At 43.5% G+C, this 22,481-nt stretch overlaps 1 protein-coding gene across 2 annotated transcripts in view; it reads left to right on the forward strand.

Annotated features, from left to right (window-relative positions):
- Window positions 1–22,481, forward strand: part of RGS7BP (regulator of G protein signaling 7 binding protein) — a 79,698-nt gene that overhangs the window by 46,790 nt on the left and 10,427 nt on the right. The gene's annotated exons all lie outside the window — the stretch shown is intronic.

A 22,481-nucleotide genomic window follows, 5' to 3' on the forward strand; every position in this document is an offset into this window, starting at 1 on the left:
TAATGTAACTATAAATAATAGTTTATATGTTCATGTAGCCTGGCAGATTTGCTCGATGGTCACAGGCGGCTGGTTGGTTTGGACCATATTTGTGCTAGCTAGCCTGGAAAAAAAGAAGCCACAACCTCTCCTCAAAATATACTAACATTCTTTTCAAGGCAAGATAGAAATTCCATCATTATTAGCATTTTAATGCTAGATATTTGCATCAAAAGGATTGTCCATGTCTAATTACAGGAGGTAGCTAAAGTGGAAATCCTTTTTATTCACTCACAATCAGAGTAAGAGATTTGTGATTGGTGAATAGCTTATTTTTAGATATATGGATATTCATAAAATATTGCACTCTAGAAATAACTAAAGCCTCTTCTGTAGTTTGTACATACAGTAACTCCTCACTTAATGTCCTCCTGCTTAACGTTGTTTCAAAGTTACATCGCTGCTCCATTAGGAAACATACTCGTTTAAAGTTGTGCAATGCTCCCTTATAACGTCGTTTGGCTAACTTTACAAGGGAGCATTGCACAAGTTCCTCTTCTCCGCCTCCTCCCCCTCCCTTCCTCCCTCCCTCCCAGCACTTCCCCCCCACCCCCCTGCACCAAACAGCTGTTTGGCGGCGCTTAGGACTTTCTGGGAGGGAGGGAGAGAGCGGGGAAGGCCCTGGGCTAAGGGGGCCCCAAGGCCCTGGCCTGCAGCTCTAAAGCCCCTTTCGGAATGCGGCCCTGCGAGCATGGGCCGGAGGACTCAGGAGGAGCAGGGGCAGCCGTGCAGCCAGCGGCCGGAGAGAAGCGGCGCTTTCCCCTTCAAAATCGCGGCGCTTAGCCCAGGGCCCTGCAGCCCCTAAAGCCCCTGCGTTCCGGGTGGCCCTGCCTGCCGGGGCAGGGGGCAGCTCCCAGAATCGCGGCCATGGGGGCGGTGCTGTGCTGCGCAGAGCCACCTGCACACCCCCTGCACCAAACAGGAGCTGCCCCAAGTAAGTGCTCTGCACCTCCTGCCTGCCCCAGCCCTGAGCCTCCTCCCGCACCCTAACTCCCTCCCAGACCCTGCACCCTCACCCTGAGCGCCCTCCCATACCCTAACTCCCTCCCAGACCCTGCACCCCCAGCCCTGAGCCCCAGGGGTAAGCCAGGGGCACCTCTCCACCACAGTACAGTACAGTACAGTACTGTACAGTATATAATGCCTTTTGTCTGCCCCCAAAAAATTTCCTTGGAACCTAACCCCCCGCATTTATTCATAGATTCATAGATTCTAGGACTGGAAGGGACTTCGAGAGGTCATCGAGTCCAGTCCCCTGCCCGCATGGCAGGACCAAATAGTGTCTAGACCATCCCTGATAGACATTTATTACATTAAATCTTATGGGAAAATTGGATTTGTTTAACGTCGTTTTACTTAAAGTTGCATTTTCAGGAACATAACTGCAACGTTAAGTGAGGAGTTACTGTACTTTTGCACCACTGATATTTAGGAGTAAGCAATGGGGGAGCTTCTCAAACTGAAAGATACCTATTCCCACCCCAAAAGAAGCAGCATGAACAGTCCGAGTTACAGGATTAATAGAGTCATAGTGTACGATAGCTACTAAAACATGTTTTTCTTAAAGCTACCTGACAGATTGCACTGTACCTCCCAATAGCGGTCATTAATAGTTTATTCAGGGGACTTACCAGCCTAGGGAGATAGTCAGCTGTTGAATGCAGCCATTTTTTGTACTGTAGTGGTTATCATTTTAAAGTCAGCATTTACCAAGTTACTACATAGTGGTATTTGAGTTAGTGCAGTTATGTCCTAATCTAAGCATAGGGAAAATCATATTTCAAGTGTCATTGCCATAGGCCGTAAGTTTGTCATGTACTGACTTAACAGTGACCACAATCATTTGTCTCCAAGCATCTAGAGCAAGTATTGGAAGAATCTTTAATAAACAAAATGTTTCTTATAATTATGTCTGGGGGAGGTGGAGAGTGAGATGTTTGGTATTAACCAATAAAATATGTTGTTCTTATATAGAGAATACTTACCTTGCATCCTAGATTCTAAGGCAATATAAAGAGGTAGATAAGTATCATCTCAGTTTTACAAATAGAGAAACAACAGGTTTAATAACTTGCACAAGATCACACATGAAGTCAATGGTTGAACTCAGAATAGAACCTGAGTTTCCCAGTTCCCACTCCCCAGTAGACAACACTACACAGAGGAGAGAGTTTTCTGTCATTGCTTAAATGTTTAAATCCTGTCACACCTGCTGAAAGTTTCCAAATGTGATCTGGGCAGCCAGTAGGGATTCCATAATTTACCAGAAATCTTAATAACACAAACTAAGATGATCCATCCTACACAGTACTTTTTTAACATTGTGCAAGTGGATCAGACAATTTTCGTCACTATTTTTCAGAAATAGCTTCTTGTTTCCAGAGGGCTTAGCACAACTTGTCAGTTGTTTGACATCTTAAAAATGTATTTATACCTGACCACTAGACCAGCAGTGTAACTAGCATTATGAATGACAGCAGTAAGAGACTTAACTTTAACACTGTTGTGGGACAGAAGAGATAATCAAGATAGGTGTATTCACTCTTCATAGAAAAGGCAAAGAAAATAGTTCATTTTTCTGTTATGTCTCTATTTTAGTCTCTTAGGGTATGTCTACACTATGAGGGTAGTTCGATTTCACTTAAATCGAATATGTGGAATCGATATTACAAAGTCGAACTTGTGTGTCCACACTAAGGACAGTAATTCGACTGTGTGAGTCCACACTAACGGGGCAAGCGTCGACATTGGAAGCGATGCACTGTGGGCAGCTATCCCACAGTTCCCGCAGTCCCCGCTGCCCATTGGAATTCTGGGTCGAGCCGCCAATGCCTTCTGGGTAAAAAAATGTGTCGAGGGTGCTTTTGGGTAACTGTCGTCATCCGTCCGTCACTACCGCCCTTCCTCCCTCCCTCCATCCTTGAAAGCGCCGGCAGGAAATCAGTTCGCGCACTTTTCTGATCTGTGACAGCGCGGACGCCACAGCACTGCGAGCATGGATCCCGCTGCTACCATCGCTGCAGTTGTGGCCATTCTCAACGCCTCGCAGCTTATCATACACCTTTCCCTGAGGCAGATGCAGAGAAATGAGGAGAGGAGGCTACGGCACCGCCGTGAGGGCCTGAAGTCGGAGAGTAGCACAGAGCTGTCAGATACCACGAGACCCAGCGCCCAGGACATCACGGTTGCAATGGGTCATGTTGATGCTGTGGAACGGCGATTCTGGGCCCGGGAAACAAGCACGGACTGGTGGGACTGCATAGTGCTGCAGGTCTGGGATGAATCCCAGTGGCTGCGAAACTTTCGCACGCGGAAGGGGACTTTCCTTGAACTTTGTGAGTTGCTGTCCCCTGCCCTGAAGCGCAATGACACCCGGATGCGAGCAGCCCTGACTGTCCAGAAGCGAGTGGCCATAGCCCTCTGGAAGCTTGCAACGCCGGACAGCTACCGGTCAGTCGCGAACCACTTTGGTGTGGGCAAATCTACCGTGGGGGTTGTTGTGATGCAAGTAGCCAACGCAATCGTTGAGCTACTGCTCTCAAAGGTAGTGACCCTGGGAAACGTGGAGGTCATCATAGATGGCTTCGCCGCGATGGGATTCCCAAACTGCGGTGGGGCTATAGATGGGACTCACATCCCTATCCTGGGACCGGACCACCAGGCCAGCCAGTACATCAACCGAAAGGGCTACTTTTCAATGGTGCTGCAAGCACTGGTGGACCATAGGGGACGTTTTACGAACATCAACGTTGGATGGCCGGGCAAGGTTCATGACGCTCGCGTGTTCAGGAACTCTGGTCTGTTTAGACGGCTGCAGGAAGGTATTTACTTCCCGGACTACAAAATAACTCTTGGGGATGTGGAGATGCCTACAGTGATCCTCGGGGACCCAGCCTACCTGCTAATGCCCTGGCTCATGAAGCCCTATACTGGGGCCCTGGACACAGAAAAAGAACTGTTCAACTACCGGCTGAGCAAGTGCAGAATGGTGGTGGAGTGTGCTTTTGGCCGTCTCAAGGGGAGATGGAGAAGCTTACTGACTCGCTGTGATCTCAGCAAAACCAATATCCCCATTGTTATTGCAGCTTGCTGTGTGCTCCACAATCTCTGTGAGAGCAAGGGGGAGACCTTTATGGCGGGGTGGGAGGTTGAGGCAAATAGCCTGGCTTCTGATTACGCACAGCCAGACAGCCGGGCGATTAGAAGATCTCAGCGGGACGCGCTGTGCATCCGGGAGGCTTTGAAAGCTAGGTTCCTCAGTGAGCAGGGTAACCTGTGACTATTAACTTTGTTTAAAGAGAAGCTGAACCTGCCCCCGTTTCTTTACCCAGTTTATGTTGACTATCCTCTCCAGCTACATACCCCCTTCACCCCCTTCCCAAAAAATAAAATCTGTTCTGTTTTGTTGTTAATGAACACCGTTGTCTTTATTACTGTTTTCGCGGAAATGTTTTAAACCGGGGCGCAGACTGTGGCGGGGGGCGGGTTTAGTGTTGTGATGCAAATGATGCTTCTAAACTCCCGGAATGATAGGCTCCGCACTGGTGGACTGGTTGTCTCAACGGAGCCTGCCAGCACTCCTGGGCGGGACTGCGTGTATGTGTCGGATATGTGACTTTCTGGCAGGGGGAGGAGGGTTACAGATCCCCTGCTGCATGGCTCTGTGATCCAGGATAAGGACCGCTGCATAAGATCTGTAACTGCCCTCCCCCGCCACAAAGTCACAGAGCTCCCCCCCCCACAGAACATGAAAACCACCTCCCAGACTGAGCAGGGCAAGTAGTGACTGCACTGTGTATGTATCCTGATGCTGGACCTGCCCCCGCCTCTGTACCCTGCTAAAGGTGACTGTCCTGTCCAATTACCAAGCCCCTTCCCCCCCTTCAGACAGACTCTCCTCCCAAAGAAAATCATGGAAACAGTAATTAACAGAAACGAATATTTTATTATGAACCACACATGAAACGAGGGGTGGTGAAACTTGGACAGGGGCTTGTGTGAGGTGAGTAGGAAAGGACTTTTCAAATTTTGGGGAATGAGAGCCCAACAGTGCTAGAGCAGTCTGCACTGGTTGACTGAAAGTTTTAACGGCCCTTGCCGCCCCTCCTTCTTTGGACTTTGGGTGAAGGGGGTGTGGGACTTGGTGGCGGGGGAGGGCGGTTAGAGATAGACCGCAGCGGGGCTCTGTCCTCCTGCCTCCGGACTTGCAGAACATCAACAAGGCGCCGGAGCGTGTCCTTTTGCTCCCTCATTAGTCCAAGGAGTGTTTGAGTCGCCTGTTGGTCTTCCTAACGCCACCTCTCCTCCCGTTCCACGATTGCTCGGTGCATTTCGGACAAGTTCTCCCTCCACTGTGTCTGCTGGGCTGCCTGTGCTCGGGTGCAGGACATTAGTTCTGAGAACATGTCCTCACGCGTCTTCTTCTTCCTCCGCCTAATCTGCGCTAGCCTCTGTGAGTGTGATGCCAGGCTGGGTTGGGAGACAGTCGCAGATGTGTCTGTGGGAATGGGAAAAAGGGAGTGAATTCCTGAGACAGATAAATGAAGTTCTGAACAAAGAACATAGTCTTTCTCTGTGAACAAGACCATGCACTGCACCTCTCACATGCGCACTCAGGACAAGGTCGAATTTTCGGACCTCGCCTTCAGTGCCTGGGGTCTTGCAGTGGCGATCTGAGAAGCGGGGCAGGACACCTCAACTTGTGTAGCAGGCAAACATGGTAAGCCGTAGACTTGTGGCTGCTTAAAACTTTAATAGTAGCACTGGCCTCCTTTCACATTGAAAGCAAAGCCAGTCTCTGCTGCCAGCAATCCGGCAAGCATGAACTCTGCCCCTGTCCCACCCCCTCGCGGCTCTCCCAGGGAAAGATCCCTGTATGCTGCCCCTCTCCCACCTCCACCGCGTCGCTGTAAAGCAGTCCCAATACTAACATTCCCCTCCCTAATTCAAAGCAGGGCATCATGAGCGACATCACCCTGATGAGGATCTCGGACAGCGAGAAGGAACGCATGCTTAGGGAAAGCATGCAAAAACCAGGGCCGTATGCCGCCATGCTTTGCCGTGCAATGATCCCTGAGTATTTGATTGTCTCCTGGCGAGGAAACGTCTCGTACCATGGAGGACCCAATAAAATCGCTCTCCCCAGGAACCTGATGACCAGGCTTGAACATTACCTGCAGGAGACCTATGTTGAGATCTCACATGAGGATTTCGTCTCTATCCCCGGACATATAGACCGGATTTTGGTGTAGCTGCACTGGCAGGGACTAAAGAGTGGAGCGTCTTGGGCAGCATAATCATGAAAAACCGGACATTGTTAGATTTTTTTTAAATAGTTGGGACTAAAAATTTTAAGGCAAAGAAATCATGAAAAACCCATTGTTAATATTATAAATATTCCAGTTCTGTTAAAAATAAAAGTTTAGACGTTTAAATCACTTCAGGAAAAACCCATTGTTAATATTTTAAATATTCCAGTTCTGTTAAAAATAAAAGTTTAGATGTTTAAAGCACTTACTGCTTGATCCTTCCCCTGATTCTGTGTCCGGGGTAACGGCTGGGGACGGTTGGTAGGGGATCTCGGTAAGGGTGATGAAGAGCTCTTGGCTGTCGGGGAAATCAGCGGTGCAAGCGCTGTCGACTGCCTCGTCCTCCTCATCTCCTTCCTCATCTTCCCCGTCCACTAACATGTCCGACGAGGAACCGGCTGCGGACAATATCCCATCCTCAGAGTCCACGGTCACGGGTGGGGTAGTGGTGGCGGCCGCACCTAGGATGGAATGCAGTGCCTGGTAGAAACGGGATGTGTGGGGCTGGGATCCGGAGCGTCCGTTTGCCTCTTTGGTTTTTTGGTAGCCTTGTCTCAGCTCCTTGATTTTCACGCGGCACTGCGTTGCATCCCGGCTGTATCCTCTCTCTGCCATGGCTTTCGAGATCTTCTCGTAGATCTTTGCATTCCTTCTTTTGGAGCGCAGCTCTGAAAGCACGGACTCATCGCCCCACACAGCGATGAGATCCAAGACTTCCCGATTAGTCCATGCTGGGGCCCTCTTTCTAGTCTGCGATTGCACGGCCATCTCTGCTGGAGAGCTCTGCATCGTTGCCAGTGCTGCTGAGCTCGCCACAATGTCCAAACAGGAAATGAGATTCAAACTGCCCAGACAGGAAAGGGAATTCAAATTTTCCCAGGGCTTTTCCTGTGTGGCTGGTCAGAGCATCCGAGCTCTGACCGCTGTCCAGAGCGTCAACAGAGTGGTGCACTGTGGGATAGCTCCCGGAGCTATTACCGTTGATTTCCATCCACACCTAGCCTAATGCGATATGGCCATTTCGAATTTAGCGCTACTCCTCTCGTTGGGGAGGAGTACAGAAGTCGAATTTAAGAGAGCTCTATGTCGAACTAAATAGCTTCGTGGTGTGGACTGGTGCAGAGTTAATTCGATGTTACGGCGCCAAATTCGACATAAAAGCCTAGTGTAGACCAGGCCTTAGACACTGAGGTCTGCCTTGCTGGAGTCAGTACTGTGGCTGCCGTATTTTAACCAACAATCTTTCCGCACATGTTGAATCCTAAAACATGTATTGTTTCTCATCATACCAACTTTTCCATCTAACAGAATTAAACTTTTGTGCCCACTTCTTTAAATTCATTCCTTAAGGAAAAGGTTTATACACTTGGGCCTGCATTATAATACTTATATCTGGGGACAAATAGACCCTTTGATCATTACAGAGTGCTTTGTGTTGTTTTCTATTCTAGCTTTTTTAAGCTTTTCAACAGCATCTAAGTAGTAATGTTGAGAATACACATCCAATTAATTTTTCTTATCTACTAGGCGTAATACCCATAGAAATAGTAAATGATTCCAGTATTTACTAATATTGTTAAAATGTGTGTATATGTCTGACCTTTTCCCCACTGCTAGCAGGTATATAATTACTTGGCAGGTCTTGTGGCTCATTTTTGAATTGCAATAATATATTTTCCATTTTCTGTTCCTCTAACCTGTCAGGGAAGTTTTAAAAATCTCTCTTGAGACTTCAACAATTTCTGTTCTTATTTTGGAGCCAGCAGCTTCAAGTAGAATAACATGCAGACTGTTCACACCAACCTGCGGCTAATAAATTATAATCCGGGTTCTTGTACATTGACCAGACATAGCCAAGCAAGCTGCAGATTTGACAAGAGCATGAAAGCTGAGGCTGTCTGCTTCTTATGATGCTCTTTCCCCAGGGGACCCCAGCCAGCTCTTTCATAGAGGGCCTAGCAGGAGATAGATGCTTTTCTGGAGATTAATGGAACATCAGACCACAAGTTGAAGTGCCAGGATTCAAGTACTTTTTTTCCTTCCATCCCCAAACTTCCCCATCTCTCTCTATTGTTGAATAAACATTCCTACATTGACAGTACAGAATACAAGGCTTCCTGTAGAGTGATTTCCTGCATACTTACAATCTTCAAGACAACTTCACTGCTGCCATACAGCCTCTGTTAGAAAAGACAGACGCCAATATCCATTACTTCTTTGTATAGCTATAACACACACAGTCACAGCGAGGCCAACAGCCAAAAATATGTCCAGTTTTGCTATGTAGCAAGTACGCTGAGGGAAGGGGTTCTTTGTCAGTTTATTTCTATAGTACACACAAAAAGCTATGTCAAAAGACCATTATTAAGGTGCCAAAGTCAAGAACTCAGAAATTGGGAAATACCAGAATTAAGATGGTCTGTGCCATTTGTACTATCTTAGCAGTGTCTAGTTATCTTCCCTTTTGCCTGCTCCAAATACCTTTCCAATGCAAATCCTTTGTCCTGGAGGGAAGGCAAAGCTGGAAACTATTAAGTATCAATTAGAAAAAAAATGCATGACTTCGGAGGGTTCTCTGTAGTGTGGGGGAGCAGATTCCTTGAACTCCAGAGCCAGCCACTAATATCCATTTCCATCTGGAGTACAGCACCACTATTGACCCCCCCCCCCCCAGTAAAAGAACAGGTACCCGAAAAATCTCTGGAATGTCAGCAGGCAAAGATTTGTCTACTGGAAGCTCTATAAGTAGCTGAAAAACAAGGAGAATGCAGGTCTCCCAGCCCCCGGACAAGAGAGCTGCTGCTGAGGGCACTGAGTGTATGATGGCTGTGGTGAAGAAAGTTGCTGCAGACACAGTAGATATCCAGGTCACGACACCTCAATTAACTCTTCCCTGCAAGTATTGACAGGACAGGTGAAGGAAGCAGAAGGGAGAAAATGGAAGATCAGGTACAAGGGAGCTCAGTCCAGGTGCAGAGAAGCCTCACCAAGTTATCTTCTCTTAAATCTAAAGTGGCAGATATTGAGGGAAGGTCTTAATGCAATAATTTAAGAATTATAGGAGTACCTGAGTGAGCAGAGAAAGGCAACCCCCTAGAATTTGTTTCCTGGCTTCTTTCAGAAGTGCTCAGTCTGCCATCTGATTTTAAATTTGATTTAGAGAGAGCACATAGATCCCTGGCTCCTAAGTCGGCCTCAGATGCCAAACCTCGTGCACTGATTGTCAAATTTATCAGATTTACTGTAAAAGAAGACATAATGCAGCTAGCTTGTGGAAAAAAACTATTTTGGGGGATGCCACAAAATGAGATAATGATTATTCAAGACTTTGCAAAAAGACACGGTTAAACAGAGATCAGCTTTAGAAGAGCAAGGGAACTTGCCAAGCACTGGGTGCACAAATATTTTATAAAGTTTCCAGCTCAGTTTCATGTCAAGGCTAGTAAGGAAGTACATCTGTTCCAAAAGCCACGAGAAGCAGAAAGTTTCTTAAATAGCCTGCAGTAAATTGAGTACCTGTTCTGTTTTATACCAAGTTTACTTCCCAGTTGTTATGTCTGCCCTACCTGCACTTATGAGCTTATCCAGTTACCATGACTCATTCACTTATTTGGGTTCTATCTCCTGCTTCAAGCTGATACTTTAACAACTTTTGGGACATGTATATCAATTCTCATCAAATGGCTAAATGCGAAGCAGGGGAGTTAAGGAAACACCTCATCCCAAATTGATCTCATGGGAGTGAGCTGACTGAGGAAAGGGTGGATTTAAATTGCGTATTAACAATATTAATTACCTTTGCTTCTGCATTTGTGCTGGGGAATCAATGAAACATTTGACAACATCCCTAAATGAACATCAACATGAATGATTTGTTTGTGATCATTACAGGCCTATGTGTTAGCTGAGCACTGATGTACACCAAAGAGATCACTAGGGGGCAAATTTGAGGGCTCCAATGCCACTTTTTAAAATTGGTGCCAGTGGGAGACCCTGCTGTATCCTTACTGCTGGGGGTCCTCAAAGCCCAGCAGCTTGGGCTGGAAATCTGAGAGACAGCTCTCCTCCCTGCAAGACGTCATGGAAAACTGCACAGGGCTGAGCAATGTAGTTGTACCCCCTATGGAACAACAGAGCAAAGGAGAAGACCAATGCAGGTTGCTGAGCTATATGGACAGTGATTTCTGCCCTCCCTATCACCTGCTACTTCCTCCCTCTCACCCTGCTCACCCCTTTTCCCCAGTCCGCTAACTTTCTCTCCCCGATGTCCTCCCTCCACCCCCCTACTTCCCCAGTCTCTTTCCCCTTGTTGCCACTTCCCCCACCTTCTATAAGCTCAACTCCATGTACATGAACGTGAAGTATAAAATTAATATAGATGAGTCACTTGTTCAGTTGGAGTATTTGTTGTATTCTTTGGTGCAGTTATGTACAGTTTGTGGGAGTAGTTAGATTTCTCCCCTGTTAGCTGTATGTTTACTTAATGTGGGGAAGGGAAACTGAATGTTTGGTTGTAAACTAAAAGGGGGAGGGGCTATGTGGCCATGAGAAAGTGATCCTCAAAATATACAGTGTCTCATTCAGTGCAGCAAGCTCTATTACCCATACTCTGGTGTTTGGTTCAGCAAACTGAAAAGATTACAAATTAGGGGATAATAATATCCTTGACATATCAGGTTAAGAAATATTACATTTGTGAAATGTTCGCTCCCTTTCTAGTGCCTTATAATATAGGTACTAATTTGTGGGATGGGAATAATAGGATGCCTGTTAAAAATAATAATTTAAATAGTGGATATTGGTGGAGCCTCTTGCCTGGATGGTGCGTCTTCCCAGCCCGCCTCTACTGAATTGGTTTCGTTTTGTTTATAGTGTTAGATGTTGGATAATTGTTGCAAATACATTGTGCTCTACTATGCTTGGTAATAAGTAATAGTGGTAATATGTATGTTTTGTGTTTTTATGTTTTTGCTTTAACTTGTCTTTTTGTGCTCTTCCCTCCCCCTCTCCGGAGCCCTCTCCTCCCTATTCCCTGGAAGTCTGGCAAGTGGCAAGCATCTGGCAAGGTAATCCAAAATATCTAGAATAAGCATCTGAGACATTTCATCCATAGACTTCCCCCCTCATGGGTTTCTGTATGGGGAGTAGGATGGGATGTAATAGAGCAAATAATACAAACATTCCATTACCTCCATTTGTAAGAGTACTTATACAAAAACAATTCTTAACACAGCCAAATGGCCCTGAATCTTAATTCTATTTCCTAGAATGTGAAGGGTCTCAACACTCCAATGAAAAAGAACAAAAGTGTACTCATTTTTAATGAAAGCAAAGGAAGACACTGCTTTTGAAGGAGACACACTTGACCACAAATGAGGCTGCTAAATTAGAGCATGACTGGGTAGGAAAAGCAACGTCTTGTGGTTTCTCATCCAGGTCCAGAGGCGGAGCCAACCTCTTCCATAAAGCACTAGCAATAACAATTTCTGAGTGAATTTCAGATGCTCAGGGCAGATTTTTAATCCTTAAAGTCACCTAGTCACTGCTTATATTAATGGGCCTAAGCTTAATGATCCTGAAACCTAGGTTTTTTACTAAGTTATATGGAGAACCCCATATTCCTACTGTGATTGCTGGGGATTTTAATTATCCTTTTATGGACAAATCTTGGCATAAGCCAGCAAAACTAGAATGGCTCTGGAGTTGCACTTTAAAGATCTGGGACCATGTGATGTCTGGAGACTTATACTTCCAATGAGTAGGAACTATTCATACTTTTCTCCAGTACATGGGTCCTATCCTCCTATAGATTGTTTTGCTCTCCAGTGACATGGTTAATTCTGTAACTGACTCCTCCATTAATACAACTGCTGACTTTGTTCATGCCCCTGTAATTAGCAACAGACCCGGGTGAGAAACAGCCAGGTAAATAGAGATTTAATTCTTCACATTCATTAGATCCTCACTTCAAAATATTTATTGAAAAGGGGAAGTTGGAGACAAACCAACCTTCAACATCTTCTAGCAGGTTAATGTGGGAGATACTCAAGGCCTATTTGAGAGGTAGAATTATAAGTTTTGCATCAACCAAGAAGAGACAGAAAATATGAGAAAAAAGTAAAAGAGCTTGATTTGTCTTAAGCCTTAGCCCCATTTCCAGATTTGCTTAAATCCCTGATTAATTGTAGATCTGAACTCAGTAAGATGTACTCAGCGCAGGCTCAGTTTCCCTATTTCTACTCAGGCAGGACTTCTGTGAATTGGGTAGAAAACTTGACAAGCTGCAGGCGTACCACCCAAGACAAAATAACTCTGCATGTAGAATCATGGTCTTCCATGATAACCATGGTAAATTATGTACATCACCTAAAGAACTCTTTATTAATATCATTAATTTCTATGAAGATCTGTACAAATTGGACACAAAGTCCCCCACAGGTGCTTTGGATGAATTATTTTAAAATACTATATTACTGCAGCTCAGTGTAGAAACCTTGACACACCACTAACAGAGGATGAGTTAATTGAGGCCATTAAGAATAAGAAAGCAAGGAAAGCCCCCAGGCCAGATGGCTTCTCTGCCAAATTCTATAGACACTTCCTTGACCTCCTGTCTGACAAAATGCTTAAGATGTTTCATGAGTCACTCCCAGAGTGCACCCTTCCCCCTACGCTGTGGGAAGCCCTAATATCAGTTATTACTAAACCAGGAAGAGACACTACACTTTGTTCCAATTATAAGCCAATTTCACTTATTAATAGTGATGTCAACATATTGGTAAAAGTTCTGGCAATGAGATTGGAGAAGGTTTGGGGATCTATTGTACACCAATCAAGTGGGATTTGTCAGAAGCTATCATGGCTCTGATAACCTTTGACAACTTATTGATGTAATAGTAGTGAAATATGATGACCCCGAACCCTAAGCCATATAAGCCTTAGATGCAGAAAAGGCTTTTGATAGAGTGGATGGAGGTATGTTTTATACCTTACAAAAATTTGTATTTGGGCACATCTTTATTTCCTGGATTCAATGGTTATATTCTCACCCAACCGCTCACATCACAACCAACAACGTGACGTCAGATATCATCAGCCTCTTCCAGGTTACTCAGCAAGGGTGCCCACTGTTGCCATTACTTTTTGATTTGGCTCTTGAGCCCCAGCAGTAGGTATATGGGCTCATGCAGTTTTCTGAGGCATTCAGGTTGGTTCCATGGAGTATAAATTGATGTTATAAACAGACAAGGCCCTTTTGTATATATCCAGCCAGAAACCACTATTCCAGCCTTCCTATTACTAATTCAAAACAATATTTGGTGGTGGCTATCATAGCTAAGAGGTGCCAATTTCATCCTCAGTGTCATGCAAGAGGACCTCTCTAGGATAGCCCAAACTGGGGGCAGGAGGGAAACTGTAATTTATAAGAATTGACTGAGCAAGGGCATCATATGGATTTCCTAATTAGTCAAGGATGAGGGCTGTGTCTTATTTCTAACACTAAAGCAACATGGTGACCTGATCTCAGCGGAGTGGCAGTACTTACAACTAAAACACTTACTAATATATCAATTTGGTCCAGATGCTGTAGGACTGCCAGAGTACGTCTACACACATATGGGGGTAGACGTTGTGGCTTGGCCTAGAGCTTGGGCTCTGAAGACTAAGGAGGTGATTGAAGTTGCAGCTCAGGCTTTGAAGCCCAAAGTGCTATCTACACAGCTAGGTTTAGCGTGGTGATCTGAGCCCTGTGACCCTGAGTTTGTCCACCTGGCTGGGAGGCTGACTGCCACTGACAGTGTAAACATACCCCTAGAACTATTGGTAACCTTGGAAATGCTTCATAAAGTGTGGAAAGGGGACTTCACACAGCCATTAAAGGAACCCCAATGGCAGCACACGTTACAGAATGTTAAAAATGCTTCTGTGGATCTGAGGCTACGCCTGATACAGCAAAAGATTCTATTTAATATATATTGGACACCACACAGGTTGTACAAGAGGTGGGTCCTGTCCTTTGATGTTTGTTGCCGCTGTAATAAAGAAAAAACTCCCTTGATACACATGTTATGGGACTATCCAACAGGCAGCTGTTGAAAGAGATGGACATGAATGAAAACAATGCTTGGCTTCAGCAACTCAACCTCAGCTGAAAATGATATCTTAGGTTATGTATCTACTATGCTGGTTCTTGAGGGCCTCAGTGATTACCAAGTACATGATTTTACAAAAATGGAAGAGTAGGCTTATACCCAGAATAGAGCAGGGGTGTTCAGATCTGTCTGAGTTGGCAGCAAAAGAAAAAATAGCTTATCAACATAGAGAAAAATTATATGAATTCAAAGAAATTTGAACCCTGTTTCTTGATACATTTGGATAAGGAATGCTGAGATAGCTCAAATAATGCCAGACTTCCATTCTAACTGTTCGTTCTGCTTTTTCCCCTCCCGCTTCCCTCCCCTAGGCTCCTCCTTCCCTTTTTTTTTTTTTTGGCCTACTTGTGTATGTCTTTTTTTATTATTGTTGTTGCTCCCAACCCAACATGTTATGTCTGTGTAATATTGTCTGGTTTTGTATTGTCCAGTCTTGCAGCTTTGACAAGTCGTAAAGATGCATGATTTTATTGGCGATCCTGTGAAATGCGTGGGTTTTGGTAACATTATATACGCTCTAAGACCTTTTTGTATTTTAGATTCTTGATTTCTTTATGAAAATTAATTTTTAAAAAAATCACTTAAGAGTGCACGAATTTAGCAACATAACTCACTAAGTTAAACAGGTTAATGCCTTTGAAGGCAGCACCGTCTAGCAAATAAAGCACTGGACTGGGTCAGGAGTCCTGGGTCCTATTCCTACCTCTCTCGTGGACTTGCTGTGTAACTTTGGTCAAGTCACTTCATTTCTGTTTGATCAACCATATCTTTGTCTATTTAGACTGCAAGCTCTTTGGGGCAAACGTGTAGAACTATACCACAATGTAGGGCCTGCTCTCGGTTGGAATCTCTAGCTACTGCTCTGATATAAATAATAACCCTAAAGCAGTGAACTGAAATTTCTTTGCGAGCTGATTTAGTAAGAAACACAGGAACAAACATTGTATGCCTCTTATAAAGATCATCTCTAAAGACCTCAGGGAATACTGTCAAACCCAGGCCTCAGGCATGAGAGCCTGTCTTAATGATAGTTTAGTGGGAAGCTAAGTAATGTGGAGATACTCAGGGCTAGCTTAGGAACTGCTCTGCAGCATTTACAAAATTCACATCAGCTTCCTGTAAACAAAAAAGGCCTCATTTTACTAATCTCTCTGCATGTTTTATTGACCCTGCAAATGATGCTTTGTAATAATTTCTGCCAAGTGTGAGCAGATCTCGAGTTAGTCAATTAACCACTAGAAGGTGCTGTAGAAATAGTTTGCTTCTGAGACACTCCAGTCAGATCATTTGGAGTGATGGCTGTTTGTACATGAATATTGACTGTATTCAAATCCACTAGTAATTAAACCAATCATTATCATTAAATTATAACACTTTGTCAAATGTCAGTGAATTCTGTCACAAATATTTGTTGTTTGCAATGTTGTTGCTCCCAGGATATTAGAGAGACAAGGTGCATGAAGTAATATCTTTTACTGGACCAACTTCTGTTAATGAGAGAGACAAGCTTTCGAGCTACACTGAGCTAGTCTTCAGGTCTGGGAAAGGTAGTCTGAGGCCAGTTCTACACTAGGAAATTGAATCGGTATAACTACAGGTTTCAGAGTAGCAGCCGTGTTAGTCTGTATCCTCTTATAAAGATCCACACCCCTGAGCAACGCAGTTAAACCAACCTAGATTGACGGGAGAATTCTCCCATTGGCGTAGGTACTCCACCTCCTTGAGAGGCGGTAGCTACGCTGACAGAGAAGCCCTCTCATCTGCATAGATAGCCTCTTCAGTGAAGCGCTACAGTGGCACAGCTGCTTGCTGTACTGTCTTAAGGGTAGACCTGCCCAGAGGGTCACAGCTAAATACAAGGTGGAACAGATTGCTTAGCATAAGGAGTTGAAACATGTTTCAAGAGATCATTTGTGGTGAAATGGGGAGTTAACACACCTGCAGTCATACGACAAAGGAGGGTTAGTGGATTTATACAATCTGTTCTATCTTGTATTTAGCTGTAACACTGAGTGCCTTTCCCAGACCTGAAGATGAGCTCTGTGTAAGCTTAAAAGCTTGTCTCTTTCACCTACAGAAGTTGGTCCAATAAAAGAGCTCACCCACATTGTCTCACAAATATTTGTTAGCATCCCAGAGTATGAACAGATACACTGAAATCCTGTAGGTTGTATCAACAGCAAATAATTTTTAAATTGATTTGGGACTATAATAGTGACTGATAAAATAAAATAGTTCTGCTGACTCACATTTTCATAGTAATAAGTCCAATGACAAGTAAGGATGCTAGGTGATTTTATTACATTTAAATACTAGTTGCACAGTGATGGGGTTACTTGGAAATCATGTTAATGAATGAAATAATTTTTAGTCTCTGCAATCTCAATTAGATCATTTTTAGTCACCGAGCGCGAGAGTCATTATTTTACACTGGAGTTTCAGATTGGTGTGACATTTTATAAAATCAGCTACATTTATAACGAGAAATATTTGCCCTTTTTGTGGCAATTCATAGAAAGCAAACTCTCATTCTTTCATCACTTTGTCCATAGATGTTCACCGGAACATAGAACTGTGGTTGAACCACAGTTCTGCTAATAAAACGTTCTTCCCATGTATTTTATCTTAACCTTGTTCAGAATCAAATTGATCTAAATAAGTGAGGATCCTCTTGCACCAAGCAACTGTGAAAAAAGTGTTATAACTATTGAATTGACAGATTCTGAACTGTGGAAGTTTATAGATGGATCACCAAAGTTTAAATGCCCAAATACCTAATCTACACAGAAACCAATAATTCCATGGTACCATCTGCAGATCTTAATTGCCAGTTTGGTAACATTGTTACTTATATTAGTAAACTATTAGATCCTGGACACGTGGGATTAATGATAGGAATGTGTTTTACATCACAGAATGTTGTCATGCTTGTATACTGTGCATCACTGGAGCAAGCTAGCTCTTCTTATACAAGTGTTGGGTAAAGATGCTTGCAGGAAATCAAAGAGGAAATGAGGCAGGAGTTTTGGAGGGCAAAACAGAGGGAAGGGTTTTTCCCCATAGTCTAATACACACTACATTGAAAGCCACTGTGTCAAGGAGTTCAAAGCTCCCTTTTCAGTTGTCATAAATTTATACTGAAACTAAACTAAAATGTCACTGTTAATGGTAGGAAAATATCATACGAGCTATTGGCCTGATCCATAGCCCTTTGAAGTCAGTGGGCTGTGGATCAGACACAAACTGCAGCATGTTGACAGGTAAACATTCTGTGCATCTCTTCCATTATAGCATTCCACTTTATTTGTAAAGATTGTAAAGGTTAGGTAACATGTAAACTTAGAGTTAGTGGGACCCCCTGGACAAAAGAACACATCATACCGCATGCACTACAGTGCAAGAAGTTGAGTAAAGGGGCTGTGGCCATCCTAACTCAGACATTATGTGCCTTCATGGGTTTTCTTTCATGAAGTGCTTTGTCTTTAATAGTTACTGCAGTTAATACTGGTCAGACTGGGCATGGGACTTGTACATTGGATTTGTCCAACTTTTCAAAAAAAAAAAAAAAAAAAAGTATAATCATGCAGGGTTAAACTCTGCCCTCAGATACTCACACACAACTCCCCCTTGATTTCAGTGGGAATTCTGTATGAGTATCAGAGGTTAATATTTGGCCTGTTTCAAGGTGCACTATGCTGTCTTGCAAAATACATATACATACAAAAGGGTCCAATTCAAGTTGGGAGTCGAAGGGGAGTCTTTCATTTTTGTTTTTTCCCCCTCCAAAGTGAAATTTTATTCAATTTGCAATTTCTTAAAATGAAATGGGAATATTTTACAGCTTGTCATTATTTTAAAATGTATCCTTAACAAAAGTCTATTGACATGACCTAAGGAAAGAGTGAATTAGATTCACAGAGTTACCTCTCTAATTAAGATTGCAGTGTGCCCCAGTGGAATAGTACAGGCGAAGCAAGGGTAGAATCAGCACTCCATGTCTGTACTACAGACTTCTGCCAGCTATATTGGTAAGGGGTCTGAAGAGGTGTAGACAGGCTCTTATGATACTAGTCTGCTAGCCACTTCAAGAAATACCATAGAATAGATATTTGGATTAAAAAGGAAAGAATTGAGCCTAGTGCAAGAATTGTGTGCATGCATCATGGAGCAAATACACCACAAGCTAAAGTGATGTAAATTCAGAGTGATCTAGTTACTGTATTGTATGTGCATCACAATAATAAAAATTCTAAATTACAGGTAAGTGTGTACCATGCACAGTACAAGAGCCTTACACATTGAACAATCCTGGCATAATTATTTTACCATCATGCATTTTGTATTAATAACAAATATCTTAAAATAGTACATGAAAGCCTTTGATAGCTTATAATTTAGTTTAAAAAAACCTCACTGAAATCATGGTGTCTTTTTCTGTGTAAACTGTATTTCACTTCAAGTTTTAGGAGCATTGGAAGGATAGATTACTTAACTGATGTGCTATGATCTCATTACCATTACCCTATGTCAGTGGTTTTCAACCTGTGGTCCACGGACCCCGAGGAGTCCGCAGACTATGTCTAAGATTTCTAAATGGGTCCGCACCTCTATTTGAAAATTTTTAGTGGTCCGCAAATGAAAAAAGGTTGAAAACCACTGCTCTATTTGAAAACTGGTATGAGAAAGAAGGACAAACTGTGAGAGAAAAGAGAAGTGCAATACATGTGAGGAGAAATAAGCACTTTAATATACTGAACTCTCCTTGGGAAAGAAGAGAGAACGGGTCAAAGGCAAGTTTGGAAGGGGAGCATATGATCCCCACTCTAGCCCTATGGAAATTCCTTAGAAAACAACCGTTTTTACTGTTTTTTCCTAATTATTGTTTCCATTGAGACACCCACTCATTCTTCAGAGATCCAGGGGCAGCCACAGCCAAGGGAGTCCCTGGCATTGCATCATAGGGTCATGGTACTAGGGAACAGGAGTTTGGAAGGAGTGGTAGGCCAGCACAGAGCCTCCACCATATTCCAAGGCTATGCTGGATTTGGGGGTAGACCCAAGGGCCTAACTCACAGGTTTAAGCCTATGACCAAGACGTTCCTCAGAGGCTTTATTATTAACAGACTCCCAGTTATTTTTCAAGTGATTGAGCAGGCACCCTGAATTTCAAGGAGGTCTTCATGAATCAGTTACGATCCAACAATATTACTAGTGAACAGATCCTTCCAGCCAAAGAGAGCTTGGTACGTACCATTCATACTGCCAAAACTCTACAAGACTGCCTTTGTGCTGAAAAAAAAAAAAAAAACATTACAGGCACTGCACGTCTGTCCTTTGGAAGAGGAAATAATAATCCCTGTTTTAAAACCATAGCACTTTAAAGTAATGGTAAAATTAATCAGCACCAAATTATAACACTACTTTGCATTTCTATAGCACCAGTGACAAGTTGGATCGCTTTCAAGAGCAATCCTATTTCATAGAAAGGTGATAAGTGTGTGGCATGAAAGCTGTGTATTGTGTAATGGGCTGGTATAACTCACTGCTCTTTCCAGTACAGCAAGTAAAATAGCCAAGAGGACGAGACAGATAAGCAATTAAGGTTTCACACTGAGGTCTCTGATAAGACAATGACAAATGATCTGGAAAAATGGGTAAACAGCGAGATGGCAAAGTTTGCCAATGATATAAAATTACTCAAGACAGTTAAGTCCAAAGCAGACTGTGTAGTGTTACAACAGGATCTCACAAAACTGAGTAACAAAATGGCAGAGGAAATTCAAGACTGATCAATGCAAAGTAATGCATATTGGGTAACTATACATACAAATAATGGGGTCTAAATTAACTGTTACCACTCAAGAAAGATCTTGGAGGCATTGTGGACAGTTCTCTGAAAACATCCGCTCAATGTGCAGCGGCAGTAAAAAAAAAAAAACTAATAATGTTAGGAACCAATAGGAAAAGGATAGATAAGTAAATATCATAATGCCACTATATAAATCCATGGTATGCCCACACCTTGAATACTGCATGCAGTTCTGGCCACCCCATCTCAAAAAAGATACATTAGAAATGGAAAAGGTACAGAGAAGGGCAACAAAAATGATTTAGGGTATGGAAGTTTCCATATGAGGAGAGATTAAAAAGACTGGGACTTTTCAGCTTGGAAAGAAACAACTAAGGAGGTATATGAGAGAGGTCTATAAAATCATGACTGGTGTGGAAAAAGTGAATAAGAAAGTCTTATTTACCCCTTCATTAACACAAGAACCATGGGTCACCCAATGAAATTAATAGGCAGCAGGTTTAAAAACAAACCAAAGGAAGTACTTCACACAGCCAACCTGTGGGGCTTGTTGCCAGGGATGTTGTGAAAGGTAAAACTAGAACAGGGTTTAAAAAACTAATTAAAAAAATTCATGGAGGATAGGTCCATCAACGGCTATTAGCCAAGATGGTCAGGGATGCAACCCCATGCTCTGGGTGTCCTAAAGCCTCTGACTGCCAGAAGCTGGGAGTGGATGACAAGAGATGGATCACTTGATAACTGCCCTGTTCTTGTCATTCCCTCTGAAGCACCTCGCATTGGCCACTGTCAAAGACAGGATACTGGGCTAGATGGACCATTGGTCTGACCCAGTGTGGCCGTTCTTATGTTCTAACTGTGATGTATAATTGGGAGGAGGTGATACTAAAGCTCAAGCACAGAAGGAGATCACACAGGAGGAGGGTTTGATTGACTCTTTGTTAAGCGGCGGGTGAGGAGGGGAGACAGAGATGGAGCAGCACTTTAGTCTGGAGTTCAAAAGGAGACTCCGTGAGAGATGAGAAGTGGAGCTGTTCCCTGTGGTCAAGGATACCTGAGGTGAGTGAGAGGTTTAAAAAAAAAAAAATATATGGAAGTTTGATTCCAGGATCTCTAGCAGACTGCCAGGCTCAGAACATGCAAACAGCTCTGATGACCTGAGAGGCTGGATGATGGAAATAAACAAGCAGTTTCTTCTATACTGTAATTACACAGATCAGGTTTAGCTAGGTGATTTCTGGCCAAGTTTAAAGATTAGATAGGCATTCAGACCACAGATTTTGTTTTTAATATTAATTTCTCTCTATTTGTAATAAACCTTGCTTAATAAGAGCTTTTTGGTCATAGATTGTTTGGGCAAATTCATGAGGTCCATCCAGAAAGGTAAACAAACTTGAACCTCTAAGGAAGGTGTCTGGAACCCAACTCTGAAATTTCTCAGTTCAGATGGCACACACAAAAGAAATCCATCCCATCAGATGCCTAGTGCCAGGGCTACACTGGTTACCACAGAGTAGAGTGACCAGATAGTAAGTGTGAAAAATCAGGACAGGGGGCTGGGGGTGGGGGAAATAGGCACCTATATAAAACAAAGCCCCAAATATCGGGACTGTCCCTATAAAATTGGGACATCTAGTCACCCTACCACAGAGGAATCGCCCAAGGGCCATGGACTAGAACCTTGTCAGGGCACCAGCTAATCCCATCAACCCTAATTCCTTTGCAGTCACCATCACCATGGTCCAGGCCCAACATCTCCTTCTCTCCCACACAAATGCCCTTAGGACCTGGCTATCAGCCCTCAACCACTCAGCTCTAACACCTCCTTTTATTTCCTTGTAGTAAGTATGAATCACAAACTTGGTGCAGATTTGGAATCTGCTGCATTTTGGGTTGTGAATGTTGGCAGATGTGTAGTGCTATTAAAACTTGTCAAGTACAGAACTTCACATTTTGTCCTACTTTTTCAGCACAGCATTCTACTACTAACTAGGATACGTGCATTGTGCTGTCCATTGATGTGAGAGTTTTTGAAGTCAGTTTCAGTAGATGCACTACAGTTCACTGGTTTTTGTTCCATGTTGCCCTTTGGACCCTGACACAGATTTTATACAATTAAGCAAAATGTTTAGCTCCACACTCCTCTCTTTGACCTCACTCCTGCAGTTGCTG

Source organism: Terrapene carolina, unplaced genomic scaffold, assembly GCF_002925995.2.
Source record: "Terrapene carolina triunguis isolate 2854851 unplaced genomic scaffold, T_m_triunguis-2.0 Scaffold69, whole genome shotgun sequence".
NCBI classification, from domain to species: domain Eukaryota; kingdom Metazoa; phylum Chordata; order Testudines; family Emydidae; genus Terrapene; species Terrapene triunguis.